General features: G+C 45.9%; 1 protein-coding gene and 1 long non-coding RNA gene across 3 annotated transcripts in view; one reads left to right on the top strand and one right to left on the bottom strand.

Annotated features, from left to right (window-relative positions):
* The window catches only part of MAPK4 (mitogen-activated protein kinase 4), a 152,274-nt gene that overhangs the window by 32,027 nt on the left and 102,238 nt on the right, over positions 1-18,009 (top strand). The gene's annotated exons all lie outside the window — the stretch shown is intronic.
* LOC121032929 (uncharacterized) lies at positions 407-3,797 on the bottom strand. The gene is made up of 2 exons (XR_005791602.1): positions 3,517-3,797; positions 407-976 (listed from the first exon to the last, which is right to left on the bottom strand). It is a non-coding gene; the product is annotated as an uncharacterized LOC121032929 (long non-coding RNA).

The following is an 18,009-nucleotide window of genomic DNA, read 5'->3' as shown; positions in this document are numbered from 1 at the left end:
CACACCAGTTAGAAAATTCTAAATAATAGGGGTGCCTGGGTGGCTCAGTTGGTTGAGTCTTGGTCTGACTCTTGATTTGGTCCGACTCTTGATTTCAGCTCAGGTCTTGATCTCAGGGTCATGGGATTGAGCCCTGCATCAGACTCCATGCTGAGCACAGAGCCTGCTTAAGATAATCTCTCTCTCCCTCTGCCCCTCACCTCCACTCTCATGCTCTGTCTCAAGAAGGAAGGAAGGAAGGAAGAAAGGAAGGAAGGAAGGAAGGAAGGGGAGAGAAAGAAAAAAATTTTAAAGAGTATGTAGTTCTTATTCCTGTTCATTCTTTTCTCACAAACGTATTCATTAAATATTATTTTAAACTTCGGTATGGTTTATGACTCAAGAACATAAAGTAAAATAATTGGAATGCAGTAGATTGGTCTGTTTTATTCTAGAATGCCAGTAGCGTGGTTTCTGGGGTCATGAAGTGGTCTGGATTGTAGCCTGTCCTGAAATAACATGCAACTCTCTCCTCCAAAGGTGGTTTTCTATCCCTTCCACCCTTCTTCGGTGGCATCCCTCTCTTTCCCTTTCTTCTGGCCATCCTCGTGTGGGGAGATGTCCCCCGGGCTGTCCCCACAAGCAGGATTAGCCCCCGCCACAGCCTGCCCGGGTCCTGGGTAGGATGCACCCCTTCACTAGAGCCTACCCTTGAGATTTCCCCCACTATTTCTCAGAGATCCTATTTGCTGCTTTATGGCATCAATTTGTGACCATCTCATTTCTTATCAGGACTTTGCATGCTGACATCTATTGGACTCTACTCCCAGGGATCTTGTTTCTCAGCCTTTTCCCGTGATCTGCTTGATCAGACACATTCTATACTCTGCTCGTCTTCCTTTGCTGGTCCTGCTGCCCCACAGGTGCTTATTGTGAAGGGGTTACCAGGAAAGTTCTCTCCATTTCCAGGCACACTTCAGTTTGTTTTCTCTCCATCCTAAAGAAAAGGCTCATTAATTTGGCATCTTAAACCTTAACCCAGTAAGTAAATTTCTTTTTTCTCTCCAGTCAACAGATCAGTATTTCCTGGCTTAGGAAATTCCTCAGCTTTATCCTCTATATTTTTTTTACACTGTGTTTTTCAAATTATTTTTCTCAGACAGTAGTCCTTAAGGTGCTTCTAGAAAGATGATGCCATAGACTTAGTCATTTGAGAAATGCTGCAGACCTTCCCAGAGTCACCATGCATCTGAGCACATTATAAGGTCCGTGCCCTTGATCCAATGTAAAGACAAGACAACTGTGTAGCTTGTTGGGTCATTACTGCCCCCAGCCCCCCAGCCCCAGGGTCTGTTCAGTAGTCTATGGAACCTACAGAGTAGAACTTAGAATCTCCTGAACCTCCCAGAACTTTGCCACCTGCAAGCCTCTGCTTCGGATGGTGGGTGGTTCCTTGGAACATCCTCACTCCCTGTCTTTATATCAGAATGGCCAGCCCTCCCCTGAGCCTGGAGTGTCCATGTGATAATTTACTTTAAGATATTTCCAGGGGCGCCTGGGTGGCTCGGTCGGTTAAGCGTCCAACTGCAGCTCAGGCCATGATCCCGCGGTCTGTGAGTTTGAGCCCTGTGTCTGGCTCTGTGCTGACAGCTCAGAGCCTGCTTCGGATTCTGTGTCTCCCTCTCTCTTTCTGCCGCTCCCCCACTCGTGCTCTGTCTCGGTCTCTCAAAAATGAATAAATGTTTAAAAAAATTTTTTTTTAATATTTACACATGAGGGGCACCTGGGTGGCTCAGTTGGTTGAGCGTCCCACTTCAGCTCAGGTCATGATCTCGCGGTTCATGCGTTCGAGCCCCGTGTTGGGGTGGCTGTCTGCTGTCAGTGTAGAACCTGCTTTGGATCCTCTGTGCCTCCCCCCACCCCTCTCTGTACCTCCCCTCCTTAGTACTCTCTCTCAAAAATAAATAAACATTTAAAACATACATGAAAAAATATATTTCCCTATGAAAGTTGCAGCAAGGAGAATGGACACGATTTAACTTCGTTCCACACCCTAAGGGTAAGTGCTTAGCATTTGAAATATTGTAATCCAGAGTCAACATTCCATAGATAGCTACTTAGCGTTCCAGGTATCCTTGAAATCTGCACCTGAGGGTTAATTAGCATAAAGCAGGTAAGATACGATTTTTCCTTGGTGTAATGAGTGGTGTTTGAGAGCAGTGATTGGTTGGGAAGATGGTCCAGGCCGCGCCTCCTGCCTGACGAGAAGAATCCCACAAGCCCAGGCAAAGTTGGGCGTCTTGGGGTCCTGAAGATGCTGCTTCCTGGAGGCCTCCTGCTGCTTGTGCCCAAAGCAGGCCTGGCCGGAATATGGAATATTTTCGAAGCCTTTTGAGAAGCAAGGTGCTGGCCGAGGGCCAGGATGGGGACTTTCCTGAGCTGCAGGAGCTGTTCATGTGACTGTTTGCAGGCTTGCTAATGAATATTAAACAGTTGGCTGAGTTTTATCTAAGACTTGCTTAAAGAGAGTCATACCTGGCATGGGGAGGGTAGGAGAGAGGGGCTGTTTGGCTCTCAGCTAAACCAGAGGCTGCTGCTAGTTACCAGAAGAACCTGGCAGACAGTTTGGCCTGTTAGCAAAGGGGTCAGTTGTCCTCAGGCCATGACAACAGGCTCAATCCCTGTCCCCATTCTCACTGAGCTCAGGGTGATGCTGACCAGGGCATAGAGTGGTCAGCCACCCCAGAGCCCTGCCAGCTCCGTGGGCTTTTATTTCCCTGATCTCTGTCCCGCGGAGTAACAGTGGCTGCATTGGGGACTTCTGAGTGACTAAGGCACTCAAGGGACACCCACATCTCCTCGTGCCCCGTGACCGCCACCAAGAGGTGTTTCCTGGGTGTCCTGCCGTCCTCATCTTCCTACTCCTCTCTGCCCCCACATTCTTGGGGTTCTTGCAGGAGCCACTCCTGTACCGGGAAATGCCACACTGTCACCCCCTCCAGAACCCAGTCTTCCACTTCAGTCCCTGTGGTCACTCTTGTCTTTTCTATGCCTCAGAGTCTGCACCTGCAAAATGGGTGTAATAATAGTATCCCCTTTATGGGCTTGTTTTTGGGGAAACCAGCTTATATAGGCAAAGCCTCTAGAACGCAGCCCAGCAACTTGTAAGCATTTGTGTATGTTCATTATCCACCTCCTCCCTCCCTCTCTCCCCCCTCCTCTCTCTCTCTCTCTCTCTCTCTCTCTCTAATTATCAAAGCTTTATCTTTTTTTTTTTTTTTAATTTTTAAAAAAATTTTTTTTTCAACGTTTATTTATTTTTGGGACAGAGAGAGACAGAGCATGAACGGGGGAGGGGCAGAGAGAGAGGGAGACACAGAATCGGAAACAGGCTCCAGGCTCTGAGCCGTCAGCCCAGAGCCCGACGCGGGGCTCGAACTCACGGACCGCGAGATCCTGACCTGGCTGAAGTCGGACGCTTAACCGACTGCGCCACCCAGGCGCCCCTCAAAGCTTTATCTTAACAGGAGGACTCACCTGCCTTATACCACAAGGAATGGATGAATTCATTCCTCCATAGAAGGTTTTAACAGGCTTTTGTCAACCAGGATAGATGTCACAAAGACCTTGTGCTAACATTCTGTAGCTTACTTGGAAGAAAGTCCCTTTGGTCCTTGGAATTTATTTGCTTTTGGTTTACATGGAGCTCTAATAAGCATGATTTGCTTTCCTACCCACAGAAGATTTTTTTTTCCTTTTAAGACTATCCCTTCTTTTTTTTCCTCCTTTTTTTTTTAATTTAAATTTTAGTTAGTTAACATACAGTGCAATATTGATTTCAGGAGTAGAATTGAGTGATTCATCACTATAAGAAAACAACCTTTTTTTTTTTGAGAGAGAGAGAGAGAGAGAAGATCCTCATGTGGGACTTGATCTCACGACCGCGAGATCATAACCTGAGCTGAAATCTAGAGTTGGATGCTTAACTGACTGAGCCACCCAGCTGCTCCCTCACAGAAGATTAGAAATAGCAAATTAGAAGGAACTTGTATGAGGCAAGAAGGGACTGGATAGTGAAGAAAGAGTCATATAAATATAAAAATGAGACAAAAGCACTTCCAAATTCTGGGATCATTTGGGTAGAAGAAAAGACAAAATAGTCCCATCCCTCAGTGGTTGTTCTAAAGCCTGGGATAAGGATGGCCCTGAGTGATGGAGATGTGATTAAATGATTTTTAGCATGCTTTGTTTAATGAGGCAGGAAAGTAGGTGACAAACTTTAGAACTTCCAACGAAGTGGTAAATGTTAAAGTTTCGATGCTGAAAGCGATCAGTCATCCTTCTGTTATTTGTTAAGGCAACTTACATGGCATACCCAGTGCCCGGATCATCTGGATACAGGAATAAGGCATCCTTCACACGGTTCCAGCAGGTCGTGTTTGTAAGATACCCCCTAATCCATCAGATGCACGCTCGTTTAGCAGAGAAGCAACCCCCAAGCCCGAGTCCCGTTGGAGCAGTATAGGCACACTGAGAAAAGACAGAGACGGAGAATACAAAGCCCAAGGAAGAGACCAGTGCCTGTAAACACGGCAGCTCTTTTCTCAGTCCTATTTTTACCATCTGCTCTTTGTCTCTCCCTAGAAGGCCTTACCCACGGTTATGTTTTGCTAAGTTGAGAGCAGATATATTTTAGACGTACCAGGGAAGGCCTGTGGAATATTTTGCTTTGAGCTGCAAAGATGGTCACCAGGCCACACTGTGCTGAAGTTTGCCTTGGCTTTTCAGCTGTGGCCGGTCCTCCAGGGAGGTGCCCTGAGCAGGGGCTTGGTCCCACCAGGGACTCAAGCATGACCCAGTTTGGATTCTGACTTGTGTCTTCCTCAGAGATACATAAGTTGGTAAACAGGTAAGGGCTTTGGAGGTCTGTGACAAATGATAGGGCAAGAAACAGCCTTAATTACTGAACCTGTTTCCCCATTAAAGAGGAGGATGATAATTACAGTTGACATTATAACTCCCGCCATTTGTTAAGGTCTTACTTTGTACCAGGCACTGAGCACGCATCAACACCTCAGCTCAGACGCTGTCAGCGCTACCAAGTAGCTACTTTATATAATAGGAAGATCAAAGCCCAGAGAGGTTAAGTGTCTTATCCAAAGTCACACAGCTAACTAGAGAAGGACCTGGAGTCGAAGCCTAGACCTATCTTGCCCCCAAGGACCATACTTTAACCATAGAGTCAGCACCAGGGATGATCATCTCCTTCCCCTGGGACCCATGTAGCCTTTGTGTGGAGGAAAGAGCCAAGAGAGGGCTCCCAGGGAGTATGTTCTGAGGGAGGAATGCCGAGGAGAAAGATATGGGTCCACCTGGACAGGGCCTTGATGAAACCCTGCCTGACCATAGCGCTTCTCCCGGAATGGGCCCCCTGCCCTAGGTGCTGTGCCAAAACACAGCAACAGCAGAAGTGTCCCCTCCCACCATGCGAGGGAAACTCTTTATGCCCCCGCTACGCCCGTGGCCAACATGTGCTTACTCTGGGTTTTTTCGGGGTCACTTCTGACTGGACAGTTTGATTGCTGATCTCCTTAGAAATGCAGTCTAGGCCTGAGGCTGCTTTTGTTCGGGATGCGTCTCAGGGGCAGCTAAGCTGCCATTCCTTCCAGGAGGTGGAGGGCGGAGGCCCAGCTGCTCAAGCTTCCTTCCAGCGGCCAGGCCATCCGGAGAGGATGCCTGCTCTCCTGGGAGGCCCTGGCCCTCTGTTCCCTCTCTTTCCAGCTGGCATGACTGTCACTCTGCTTTCCCAGGGAGCAGGGCAGACTCTGTGCGTTGCTTTAGTCTGGTCCCCGTTCCCCCAGATCTTGTCTGGTAGGTAAGCAGCAGTGGGCAGGAAAGATCAGAGGATCACTTGGGCCACATCTCAAAGGGGAAGAGCGGTGCGGGCAGACCGTGCTTAGTCCCCGTGCTCTGGAGCCTTCTTGAAATGCAGGGAATTCTGGGCTGCAACAGGAAACGAAGGCTTATTGTTTCATGGGATCCAAGGGAAAAAAAAAAAGGAAGAAAGAGGAGAAGTAGCAGGTATCACGCTAACACTAAGAGTGCTGCCAGGGCTCAGGTCTGTGCCCCGGAGGCAGACGGACATGGGGAGAGTACCACCTGCCATGACCTGCCATGACCTGCCATGACCGTGGACATTTTCTGAGTTTTTGAGGGAGATTAGACACGTGAAGGCAAAGGAGTCCTGGCAGGGAACAGTGTGGAAATGTTACAGGGTGGGAGAAAGGGGCCAGCTTTGTGAGGGTCTTGAGTATCAAACAGAGGAGTTGAAGTTTTGTCTTCTACACCAGGGATCCATTCAAGGTTCTTGAAGAGGGATTTTCACCCAGTGAAATAGTGGTCAAGTGAGATTAGCCCAGCAGTAGCACGTTCCATTGAAATCCATGCCTACTTCTGGAAAAAGAGCTTTCAAAAAGGCTGCCCTGTTGGTAGCCTGATGTGAGTCACCGTGTCGTCTTTAGTGCTTGTCTGTCCACCATAGACTTACAGTTCTCTGCCCGCTGGGAGCACAGGATTGCATTTCCTGTCTAGCCTGAAGTTAGATGTCACTATGACTCCCTTAGACCATTGCAAGGATTGGTAAGATTTTTTTTTTAATGTTTATTTTTTATTTTTGAGAGGAAGAGAGAGCGTGAGTGGGGAGGGGCAGAGACAGAGGGGGACAGAGGATCTGAAGTGGGCTCCACGCTGACAGAAGCGAGCCTGATGGGGGAGGGGCTCCCAGCCACAAACCACAAGATCACAACCTGAGCTGAAGTCGGGGGCTCAACCGATTGAGCCACCCAGGCGTCCCTCAGTAAGATTTTTTTTTTAAAAGACTAGATAGTAAATATTTTCAGCTGTACAGTCTCCACTGCAGCTGCTCAGCTCTGCTGTCCAGGTGTGGAAGCAGCCACAGATGATATGTAAAGAGTAGGTGCAGCCATAGAAAACTATACATGTTCCAATAAAACTTTATTTAGAAAAACAAGCGGCTGGGGCGCCTGGGTGGCGCAGTCGGTTAAGCGTCCGACTTCAGCCAGGTCACGATCTCGCGGTCCGTGAGTTCGAGCCCCGCGTCGGGCTCTGGGCTGATGGCTTGGAGCCTGGAGCCTGTTTCCGATTCTGTGTCTCCCTCTCTCTCTGCCCCTCCCCCGTTCATGCTCTGTCTCTCTCTGTCCCAAAAATAAATAAAAAACGTTGAAAAAAAAATTAAAAAAAAAAAAAAAAAGAAAAACACGCGGCTGGCTCAAGGGCAGGAGTTTGCTGACCCCCTGACTAATGCATTGTGAGTGGAAGTGATACTTCTGGACAGAAGCTCTGATTGTGATGTGCAGAGCAGTCACAGAGGCACATGTGAAAGTGAAGCCTTTGCCAGCCTGGGACCCTGAACAGGAAGGAGAAATAGACTTGGCAGTGTTAAGCCATTGAGATTCGATGTTTCTTACTGTAGCATAACCCGTCTCTGATACTGTCTATTCTTTGCACAGGAAGCATCACCATGGGCGTTGTCTTTGTCTTCACGGCTAACATGTAGCATGTAGCCAAGCACCACATGGAGGCCTTTACCAACTTTGTTTCAATAACTCCTTTAGACAGCCATGCGACATGTATAATGTTGTAATATCCATTGTCACAGAAACAGGAAGGTGAAGCCTAGAGAGGTGAAAATGTGCCCACAATCTCACCAGTGACTAAAGGTTGCATCTAGGACTTGAGCCTGGGTCTTCTAATTCTAAACCCCAGGTTCTTAACTGCTGTGTATCCTGCCTCGGGTTCAGCTCTTGGGATTATTTTTTCTTTTATCCCTTTGCCTCTGATCACTGCTCTTGGCTGTGTGTGCTATTTAGACATGACCCATAGTGGCCCTGTCAGCAGGGTGAGAATGAAGAGTCTTTCTTCCAGAAAACTCCTGGTCTGAGCAGTGGAGCAGGTAGATGGAAATAGCCAGAGGGATGAATTGGGTTGGCAGCTCAGACACACAGGCAGATGACCACGCTGGAGATTGGCAGATCCTAGAGGTCGCTCTCAGTCACGTGTTCGTATATTTCCATCAGTCACCTCCAAGGCACATCGCCATCTTTACATTCTCAGCCATGTTCTTGTCTTTTTTTGAAGGGAAAAAATAATTTATATTCTGGAACCGTCTTGAGAAACAGTTAACTCCCCTTCCTGGCCTGGCAAAGCATGGAGCAAGCTAGGACAGTCATCTTTGATGAGTTTGCAGAGAATTTACCAGTCTTGTGTTGCAATGACCTAAGTTTGCTCAAGTAATAAGAAGCCCCAAAATGAGCTCTTATAACTTCTGAAGAGCAGTCTCCGAAGGTACTACTCATTGTGTTATTCAATATTCTCTATGTAAAGTCTCAATTAATTTCTCTACAGTGTCATGGAAAATTTTCTGCCGTTAAAACGATACCTTTCTATAACCAAAAGTGAGAATTACATGAATGATTATGTTTCCCTTCTTACTTTGGCTGTTGGGAAACAGGATTTATTTGATATTTGGAGATAATAACCATTTTAACTCAAGATCAGAGTAGATTATCTTCACCCGTCTCCCCTCCCCCCTGCACCTCTGGGTTCAGATCTCTGTTTCTGACCTTAAGTTTTAAATCAGGGGTGCCTGGGTGGCTCAGTCGGTTAAGCGTCTGACTCCGGCTCAGGTCATGATCTCGCGGATCACGATTTCGAGCCATCTCGTGGATCACGATTTCGAGCCCCTCGTCCAGCTCTGTGCGGACAGCTCAGAGCCCGGAGCCCGCTTCAGATTCTGTGTCTCCCTCTCTCTCTGCCCCTCCCCTGTTCACACTCTATCTGTCTCTCTCTCTCAAAAATAAATCAACATTAAAAATATTTAAATAGTATAACGTTCTATCACAGGTAACTGAAAATCCTTCTTTGAAGTGGATAAGATATAAATTATAGTTAAAGCCTCACGTGGCCATGTTATAGCAAGTCAGCGAGTGGTGCGGAGTTAAAACTGAGAGCCACTGATTGTGTCCTCCTGCTTGGACGACCCTGTGTATCATCTAAGAGTGTGGTCAGGGTTTGAGGTATCTTGCAAGCACAAATTCACTTCCTTTTCCATAAAGACGACTCAAGCCACCTTTGTTCTATTTTTTTTTTTTTTTAACACTTACTCATTTTGTTTTGAAAGAGTGAGACAGAGCGTGAGTGGAGGAGGGGCAGAGAGAGAGGGAGGCACAGAATCCGAAGTAGGCTCCAGGCTCCGAGCTGTCAGCACAGAGCCCGGCGTGGGGCTTGAATTCATGAACTGTGAGATCATGACCGGAGCCGAAGTCGGACGTCCAACCGACTGAGCCATCCAGGTGTCCTCCTGTTCTAAATTCACTGCATGCATGTCCCAGTGACCTAGGAGATGTTTGGTCCATCAGACTTGATAAAATTCGTAAGAGCAGAGAGAGCTTTTAGTAAGTACTTGCTTGCTGGATATGGAGTATTTCACGTGTTCTGTCATGATCCTTCCTCGGACTGTGAGACCTGCCTTATGACAGGGATGAGGAAACAGGCTCAGATAGTGAAGTGACTTTGCCGATTAGATAGGTAAAGTGTCACTGAGGACACACAGTGTGTAAAAACAGAACCGAGATTTAAACACAGATCTTTGTGACTGAGAACTACACTCTTTCTGCAATGCTGCTTTTTCTTTCTTTCTTTTTTTTTTTTAATTTTTTTTTTCCAACGTTTATTTATTTTTGGGACAGAGAGAGACAGAGCATGAACGGGGGAGGGTCAGAGAGAGAGGGAGACACAGAATCGGAAACAGGGTCCAGGCTCTGAGCCATCAGCCCAGAGCCTGACGCGGGGCTCGAACTCCCGGACCGCGAGATCGTGACCTGGCTGAAGTCGGACGCCCAACCGACTGCGCCACCCAGGCGCCCCTCTTTCTTTCTTTGTTTAAGTTTATTTAGTTTGACAGAGAGAGAGAACATGTGTGGGATAGGGTCAGAGAGAGGAGAGAGAATTCCAAGCAGGCCCACGCTGTCAGCGCAGAGCCCAGCGTGGGACTCAAACTCATGAACCGTGAGATCATGACCTGAGCTGAGATCAAGAATTGGATGCTTAAGCGACTGAGCCACCCAGGTGCTCCGTGTGCAATGCTGCTTTTAACTTAAAAAAAAAAAAAAAAAAAAAGGTGTTTATTTTTGAGAGAGAGACAGAGCACAACCCAGAAAGGGCCAGAGAGGGAGACAGAACCCGAAGCAAGCTCCAGGCCCTGAGCTGTCAGCACAGAGTCCCCCATGCGGGGCTCGAACCTGTGAACCGTGAGATCATGACCTGAGCCGAAATCGGATGCTTAACTGACTGAGCCACCCAGGCGCCCCTGCAATGCTGGTTCTTGATGATGATGATGGTGATGCCAGTATTATTCTCCTACATGCCAGTCCCGTTCTCAGTGCTTGCTATGTGTTAATGCATCACAATATCCCTATAATAGGTTCTGTTGCTACTTGTATTTTGCTGATGGGGAAACTGGAGGCACAGAGAAGTTAAGTGACTCGCCGTTGGTCCCATAGCTGGTAACTGGTGGATGCAGGATTTGAATCTGGGTAGTTTGGCTTTAAAACCCAGTCAGTCGTTATGCTGTGCTGTCTTTGATCATACTCGTCTACAGATGTGGTGGAGGCAGTGGATAGAAAACTAGGATTTGGGGTCATGAAGCCTGGTTCCTGGTGCCAGATGGGCCCCTGAGGAGCTGAGAGGTGTTGGGCAGGTCGCCTCCCTTCTGTGCCCATCAGGGTCACGGATAGAAGAGAGAACCAAGCCAGTTACTTTAACAGAGTTTGACAGAGGGAATCGGTTAAATAGATGTGGGAGGCCTGCAGAGGCAAAGAGAATCTGCACGAAACGGGAGAGGTAACTGCAGAGGCCGCCGCCGTCCCTGGGGCTGAGGGAACAAAGGAAAGCAGCCTGGGGGAGGAGGCTTGCCGCATCTTGGCTCAGACTTGAGAGGAAGAGGGCCCTGCCGGGAACAGCCTCCTCCCACTTCACTTGCAGTCTCTCTCTAGTGCCCCCTGTTGGTGGAAACCGACAGAGCACCAGTGTCAAAGGACAACGTGACTTGCATTTTTGCTGATTTCCAGTCCAGCATCACTGAGCAGGGTATAGAGAGAGGGGGTTCGGAGCTGAGACAGGCACTTCGTAGCAGGTACACTTCTTCATTTGTAAAGTGATGAGACGGAACACGTGGTGTGCTGGGTGGGGGGTCAATGGTGCTCCACTTACCTCTCTCCTAGGCTTCGATCATGGCAAGAAGGTACAGCTGATCAAGTTCATCCCCTCCTCTCCTCACCCCAATTAGTGAACATCTTGAGACCTTATATGTCCTTTATCCTCGTCTAGGGCAAGGACGGTGCTTGGGGAGGGGTGTGGTTATTCATTATATGCTCGAATTGTTTAATTATTGAATTTTGACACACACATAAGTCACCCAGTATTCAATGACCACAGACTGTGCCGAGCCTTGGGCCAGGGACTCTGGGGAAGCAGGGCACACACAAAGCATGGCCTGACTATAAATGAGCTTACAGTCTTGTTGTAGGGGTGAGATGAACCTGATGAGCAGATCGTGGCTTTTTGGGTAGGCTCAGGTGCAGTTTGACTTCAGGGAAGGGAGACAGATCTGCTTGGCTGGAAGAAGGTTTCACGAGGGAGTGGTTTCTTACCAACCTCCCGTGTCCTGACCCGGAGACGCAGTTTCTCCAAAAACGTATGCTTGGGAGAAGCTATTTATTCTAACATTCTGTCCTGTGGCATCTAATGGGCTTCTCCTCAGTATCAACTTCCCATCCTGAGCCCAATAGCGTGCAACTTCCTATGTTTTTAAATTTTTTTATGTTTACTTATTTATTTTGAGAGGGTGGGGAGGGGCAGAGCGAGAGGGGGGTGGAGAGAGAATCCCGCAGGCTCTGCGCTGTCCGACGTGGGGCTTGAACTCAGGAACCGGGAGATCATGACCTGAGCCGAAATCAATAGTCGGATGCTTAACCGACTGAGCCACCCAGGTGCCCCTTCCTATGGCTTTTCTTTCTTTCTTTTTTTTTTTTTAAATGTACGTTGAGACAGCAGGAGAACAACCAGCAGAGTTACCTATTTGTGGCTGCAGAAAATCTGCAACAGCAAAGTGCCCTTGGGTGCAGCCACGAACGCTTCGTGACCTACCTCCACCAAATGAGTGAGTGGGCCTTTTGCTGGAAGGTGGCACAGAGCTACTTTTGCAGGCTTGGCCCAGAGTGTAACCTTGCAGATGTTGTCCCAGGGAGACAGCTGGGACAATGTTCCCTGGCCTCCAGGAAGGCTTCAGGGAATCATTTAATGAACCAGTACCTGATCTCCAAGGTCTCCGGAGAAGGATAAAGTGACCCAGAGGAGATGGTAGCATTCCTCCAGTGGCACCTGTGCACGTCAGCAAGTCATGGGAACCCTGGATTGAACGACTGAGGAGGACTCTGCTGCTGGATCCCTTCGAGGTGATCACACTGTTGACACCACTTCCCCCCCATAGGATTCCTAGTGAAGGAATGGGGCTGTGCTTTTTACACAGAGCCCACAGGTGCAGTCCCTCCGTCCTCCTTTTCGTTTCACTTTTTGTTTAAGAAGTTTCGAGTTTTTAAAAATTTATTTTAGAGAGCATGCATGTGAAGGAGGGGAGAGGCGCAGAGGGAGAGAGAGAGAGAGAGAGAGAGAGAGAGAGAGAGAGAAAGAATCCCAAGCAGGCTCCACACTCAGCATGGAGCCCATGACCCTGGGATCATGACCTGAGCTGAGATCAGGAGTTGAACGCTCAACTGACTGAGTCACCCAGTCTAGTTTGGATTTTTAAAGATTGAAGTATGCTGCATAAACTAAAGTTCGTAGGTCTTAAATGTCGAGCTTGATGGATTTTTTCCACATGTATACCCTATGTGACCAGATAAAACTATAGACTATTTCTAGCAGAAGTCTTCTTCGTGCCCCTCCCAGGTAGTTCTCTCCATCCTCCCATTCTGACTGAGGATTAGTTTTGCCTGGTTTTGAACTTCATATAAATGGAATCAGAGCCAAAAGTACTCAATCCCGTCTGGTTCATTTGCTGAATACTGTACAATTCCATTTTTTTAATGGGGGAAGTAGAAGTAACTTCAGACAAGTGGCATGACTTGAAAAAGGTTTCACATCTGCAGCCCTATACCGTTTACCGTCACACAGCCACAGCCCATTCGTTGTCTTTGATCCATCCATCCATTTACACCCATGTGGAGAGATGGCTCTGTGTCAGGGGTGGTTCTGGTTGCTGGACATGTAAATGAGTAAATCACCCTGCCTTCAAAGATCTCCCAGTGTAATGGGAGAGAGGTTTTAGGGGGATTGTCAAGGTGTAGAGGGGATAGAACTCTGTACAAGAAGCTGTGTTTGTATGTGGAGTCTGAGAGGAGAAGGAGGATGGAGAGGAGGAGGAGGGAGAGGCAGAGGAAGGGCGGGGTCTGACTGGAGGGCTCGAGGAGGAGATGTCATTAGAAGAGAATTTCATTGTTGGACATTCTTCTTGTGTTTTCTTACCAACAGGGCTACTAACTCTAAGAAAATAGGGTTGGGGTCATCTTCTGTGAATATCTTATAGGACCTTGCGGTCATAGATCTAGCAGGAAATTGAGGAAATTGTTGCTGAATTCATGACCCACAACCTCCAAAAATGTCTTTTCTAAGAGGATGAATACAATACCTAGAGCTTTCTAACCAGGCAGAGAGCAGAAAGTGGCAGGTTGCCATCTTGATTTGATTAGACACCTAGAAAGATCAAGGGTAAACAACAACAGTTTCAGAAGAGTTCCTCGTGTGAAACCTTCTAGCTAGGGTAAACATAGGGCCCTATCTGAATTTCTGAAAATTGTGTCCATTACCTTTCTTCTCTAGGTAGGTGGGAATTTTCTTCAAGATCTCTTCATTCTGCCAGAATGTAAGAATACACACTTTAGCAGATGTATGCTAAGGTGATCCCCCAGGATGTATAAACCCTTGCATAATATCCCTTTATTATTCCCTCCTCTTGATCATGGCAGAACCTATAACTTGCTTCTAACCAACAGGCTATGGCAAAGATGGTAGGATGTCACTCCCATAATTGTATTATGTAAGTCTCTGCCTTAGCAGGTTGGAGAGATAGGGTCACCTGCTGGCCTTGAAAAAGCTTACAGTCATATTATAAAAGGGCCATGAGGCAAGAAACTGTGAGTGGCCTGACTGGCTTCCATCCAATAGCCAGCAAGAAGTTGAGACTCTAAGTCCTTCAGCTCCAAGGAAATGAATTCTGCCAACAACTGAATGACCTTGGATTCTTCCCCAGTCAAGCCTGAAGATGAGCATGCAGCCCATTTGACAGTTTGACTGTAAGCTTGAGACTTTGATGTGGGACTCTTGACCTACAGAAACTGTGAGATAATAAATGTGTGTTACTTTAAGCTGCTAAGTTTGTGGTAATTGGTTACACAGCAATAGATAACTAATTCACACACTATCTGCAGCCATTGTGTCAGAACAGTCCCTCAGTGACATGTGGCTCTACAGACACCTTGACTCTGATATACCATACACAGGATATGGGAATAGCCAGTGAGTTCCTTTCAGGGGTGTCATTTAACATCTTATTTCACACTATTGTGGGCTCTGACTTATCTGAGATGTAAACAAGGGCATCACATTGTTTAGGACATAAGTTTAGTTGCTCAAGAAAGACCCCTTTTCTTCTTTTAATTTTTTTTAATGTTTATTTATTTTTGGTAGAGACCTATCGTGAGTGGGGGAGGGGCAGAGAGAGACCGAGACACAGAATCTGAAGCAGACTCCAGGCTCTGAACTGTCAGCACAGAGCCCGATGTGGGGCTCAAACTCACAAACCCTGATGAGATCACCACCTGAGCCAAAGTCAGATGCTTAACTGAGCCACCCATGTTCCCCAAGACTGCTTTTTTAACATTTGTTGGGCCTCAGGCAAGAATACAAATGGATGACCTACCATATGTCTAAAGAATAAAAGTTATAACTCTCTGTTATGTATAATGTGTTCTGCTACTTTGACAAATAGATTTTCATAATCACAAAATATATATAAAGCCATTGTCTTTGTATCATTGAAAGTTGGGAAAATAATAATAATGATAATAGAATTTAATGATTTGCATGCTTGGGCATTCTCCTGATGCAAAATGTATGAAATGGAGTAATAAAATAGACATTTAATTCATAAATTACTATGTTTCATAAAATATATTTTCTTACCTTAAAAATTTTGTTAACGTTTATTTATTTTTGAGAGAGAGAGAGAACAGGGAAGGAGCACAGAGAGGAGACATAGAATCTGAAGCATGCTCCAGGCTCTGAGCTGTCAGTACAGAGCCCAACACGGAACTCGAACTCATGAACCATGAGATCATGACCTGAGCCGAAGTTGGACACTTAACCTACTGAGCCACCCAGGCGCCCCTTACCTTCATTTAAAAAATCACCTATTAAGTTGTTTATCATAGCTGGTATTCAATTGACAATAAGAACCTAAAGGATTAAGTAAAATGTGTGTCAATTTGATTGTATTTTCACCAAAGTGTAAATTTAAAGTAATAAAAAATTAAAATGATTTTAAATGAAAGTTTTCAAAACATTTAAAAATACTTAAAAATCTGTTAAAATTAAAAAGCAAAAATATAAATATCATGTTTTAAATTAAAGAAATTTAAATAAGGCTGAATTGTTATTTAATTTCTTGAACTTAAGTTTAAGAGCTTATTAAATATTTTTATAAAAATAGGGGTGCCTGGCTGGCTCAGTCAGTAAAGCACGCAGCTCTTGATTTTGGGATTATGAGCTCCACGTTGAGTGTAGAGATTACTTAAAAATAAAATCTTTGGGGGCGCCTGGGTGGCTTAGTCGATTAAGCATCTGACTTCGGCTCAAGTCATGATTTAGCGGTTTGTGAGTTCGAGCCCCACATCGGGCTCTGTGCTGACAGCTGGGAGCCTGGAGCCTGCTTCAGATTCTGTGTCTCCCTCTCTCTGTCCCTCGCCCTCTCACACTCTGTCTCTCTGTCTCAAAAGTAAATATTAAAAAAAATTTTTTTAAATAATAAAATCTTAAAAATACACTATTTGTAATTGTAACTTTTAAAGTCTATCTGGCTGCCAATGTAAAGAATCAGGATCACATTTCACATATGTTGACTCTAGACCTACCTACACAGATTTGTGTAAATTGAAGAGTTATGTGAATTGTCTAATAGTGCACACTAGTGCTTCACTTACGTATGCAGCTTGTGTAAGTATCACACTAATACACTAATCCAGTGGTGTGTTGAAACAAACAGAACTGGAAGATAAAAAAAAGCAAAAAAAAAAAAAAAAAAAAAACCAAAAAGATATTCCGCCCTTCTGGGAAGCAGTACTCCATTATGCAGAAATCTGTTGGATTGATGCTGAGAAGAAGGGTTTGATGAGTTAATACTCAAGGGCTGGGACTGCTCAAATTCTCCCTGCCCTCTGAGGCTACATCTGTTCCTGATGCTGGCAGTGGCAGAGTCCCCAATCTTTCACAACGTTTGGACACAGTGGCCTTTTGTTTTGAGGACTAAGGCAAGAAATATGGAGAAATGTTTCCCTGGGTCTTGAATGATGTTAGTTATGCCAGCAGATGTTCAAGGTACTGGCCACGTTCTATCAGTGGTCCTGAGTGATGTATGAGTATGAGTGAGTGTGTGTGTGTGTGTGTGTGTGTGTGTGTGTGTTGCAAGACCCAGAGCTTTCTGAAGTGTGGGGCCCAGTGCACATGTCTTTCTTGCCTGAGTCCAAGGGGGTGGTTGCTCTCCCTCATATTAGTTGTTTAAACAGTAGAGAAGGTTATTTCCTTCTCGCTCAGTCTTGCAGGCGCGACACTCCATGATGACAGGGCTGCTCCACAGTGCCAGGCGTCCAGGCTTTCTCTGTCTTCTTGCTCTTCTTTCCCTAAGATGTTGCCCTCTTCTGAATGGGTCCTCACCATGTGTGCAGTTCAGCCAGAAGGAAGGAAAAAGGATGAAAAGCAGGGCATGCCCCTCTTTTTAAAGGTCAGACCCTGAAGTTGCACATCTTAATTCTGCACACATCCCTCTGTCCACAGGTGGCTGACAAATGAGGTCTTCCACTGGGTGTCTTGAGGCTTAAGTGAGCGAATATATTTGAGAGGCCTTATATGGAAGAGTCTGACATAAACGACATGTTGAATAAATGGTAACCAATTTCCATTGTCATCACCATCAACCTCATCTCTGAGGTTTCGGCTTTGGGCTCTAAGGCTTTGTGTTTCTGTGAACTGTTGTACAAAATGAAGGACACTTTTATAAAATGAATGATTACCCATGGATTGTTCTCTTTGCTCTTGGATTTTTGCAGATTTTCTTAAAAGGAGGCACAGTAGAGTTAGCCCATTCTGGGCACATCAGTTTAAACATAAGTAAGATGTTGGGTTCTATAATTTCAGAGGCAATATTGAGATAGTCTTTTTTATTTTATTTTATTTATTATTATTATTATTATTTGAGAGAGAGAGCATGCACATGTGCTTGCATCAGCTGGGGAGAGGCAGAGGGAGAGAATCTTAAGCAGGCTCCCACCTAGCATGGAGCCCGATGTAGGGCTTAACCTCATGACTGTGAGATCATGACCTGAACCTAAATCAGAAGTCAGATGCTTAACCAACTGAGCCACCGAGGTGCCCTGAAATAGTCTTTTCTAACAGAGAAAACAACTTTGATCTTTTAAATCAAGGGGGAAAACGATTCAATTTTTTAAAGTTGGCACGTGGTAGAAACTAAAGTTCAGGGTTTAAAAGCACTTTATTTTTTAATTTTTAAAAATTTCTCAGTTTTCATTTCTTTTTTAAAATCTTTTATTTAAACTCTAGTTAGTTAACATACAGTGTAATGTTAATTTCAGGTATACACTATATTGATTCACACTTCCGTGT

This window comes from Herpailurus yagouaroundi, unplaced genomic scaffold (genome assembly GCF_014898765.1).
Source record: "Herpailurus yagouaroundi ecotype Mexico unplaced genomic scaffold, PumYag 142, whole genome shotgun sequence".
In the NCBI taxonomy this organism is placed as follows: Eukaryota; Metazoa; Chordata; class Mammalia; order Carnivora; family Felidae; genus Herpailurus; species Herpailurus yagouaroundi.
Note: the sequence above shows the minus strand (reverse complement) of the source record. Positions and strands in the feature narration are given on the sequence as shown.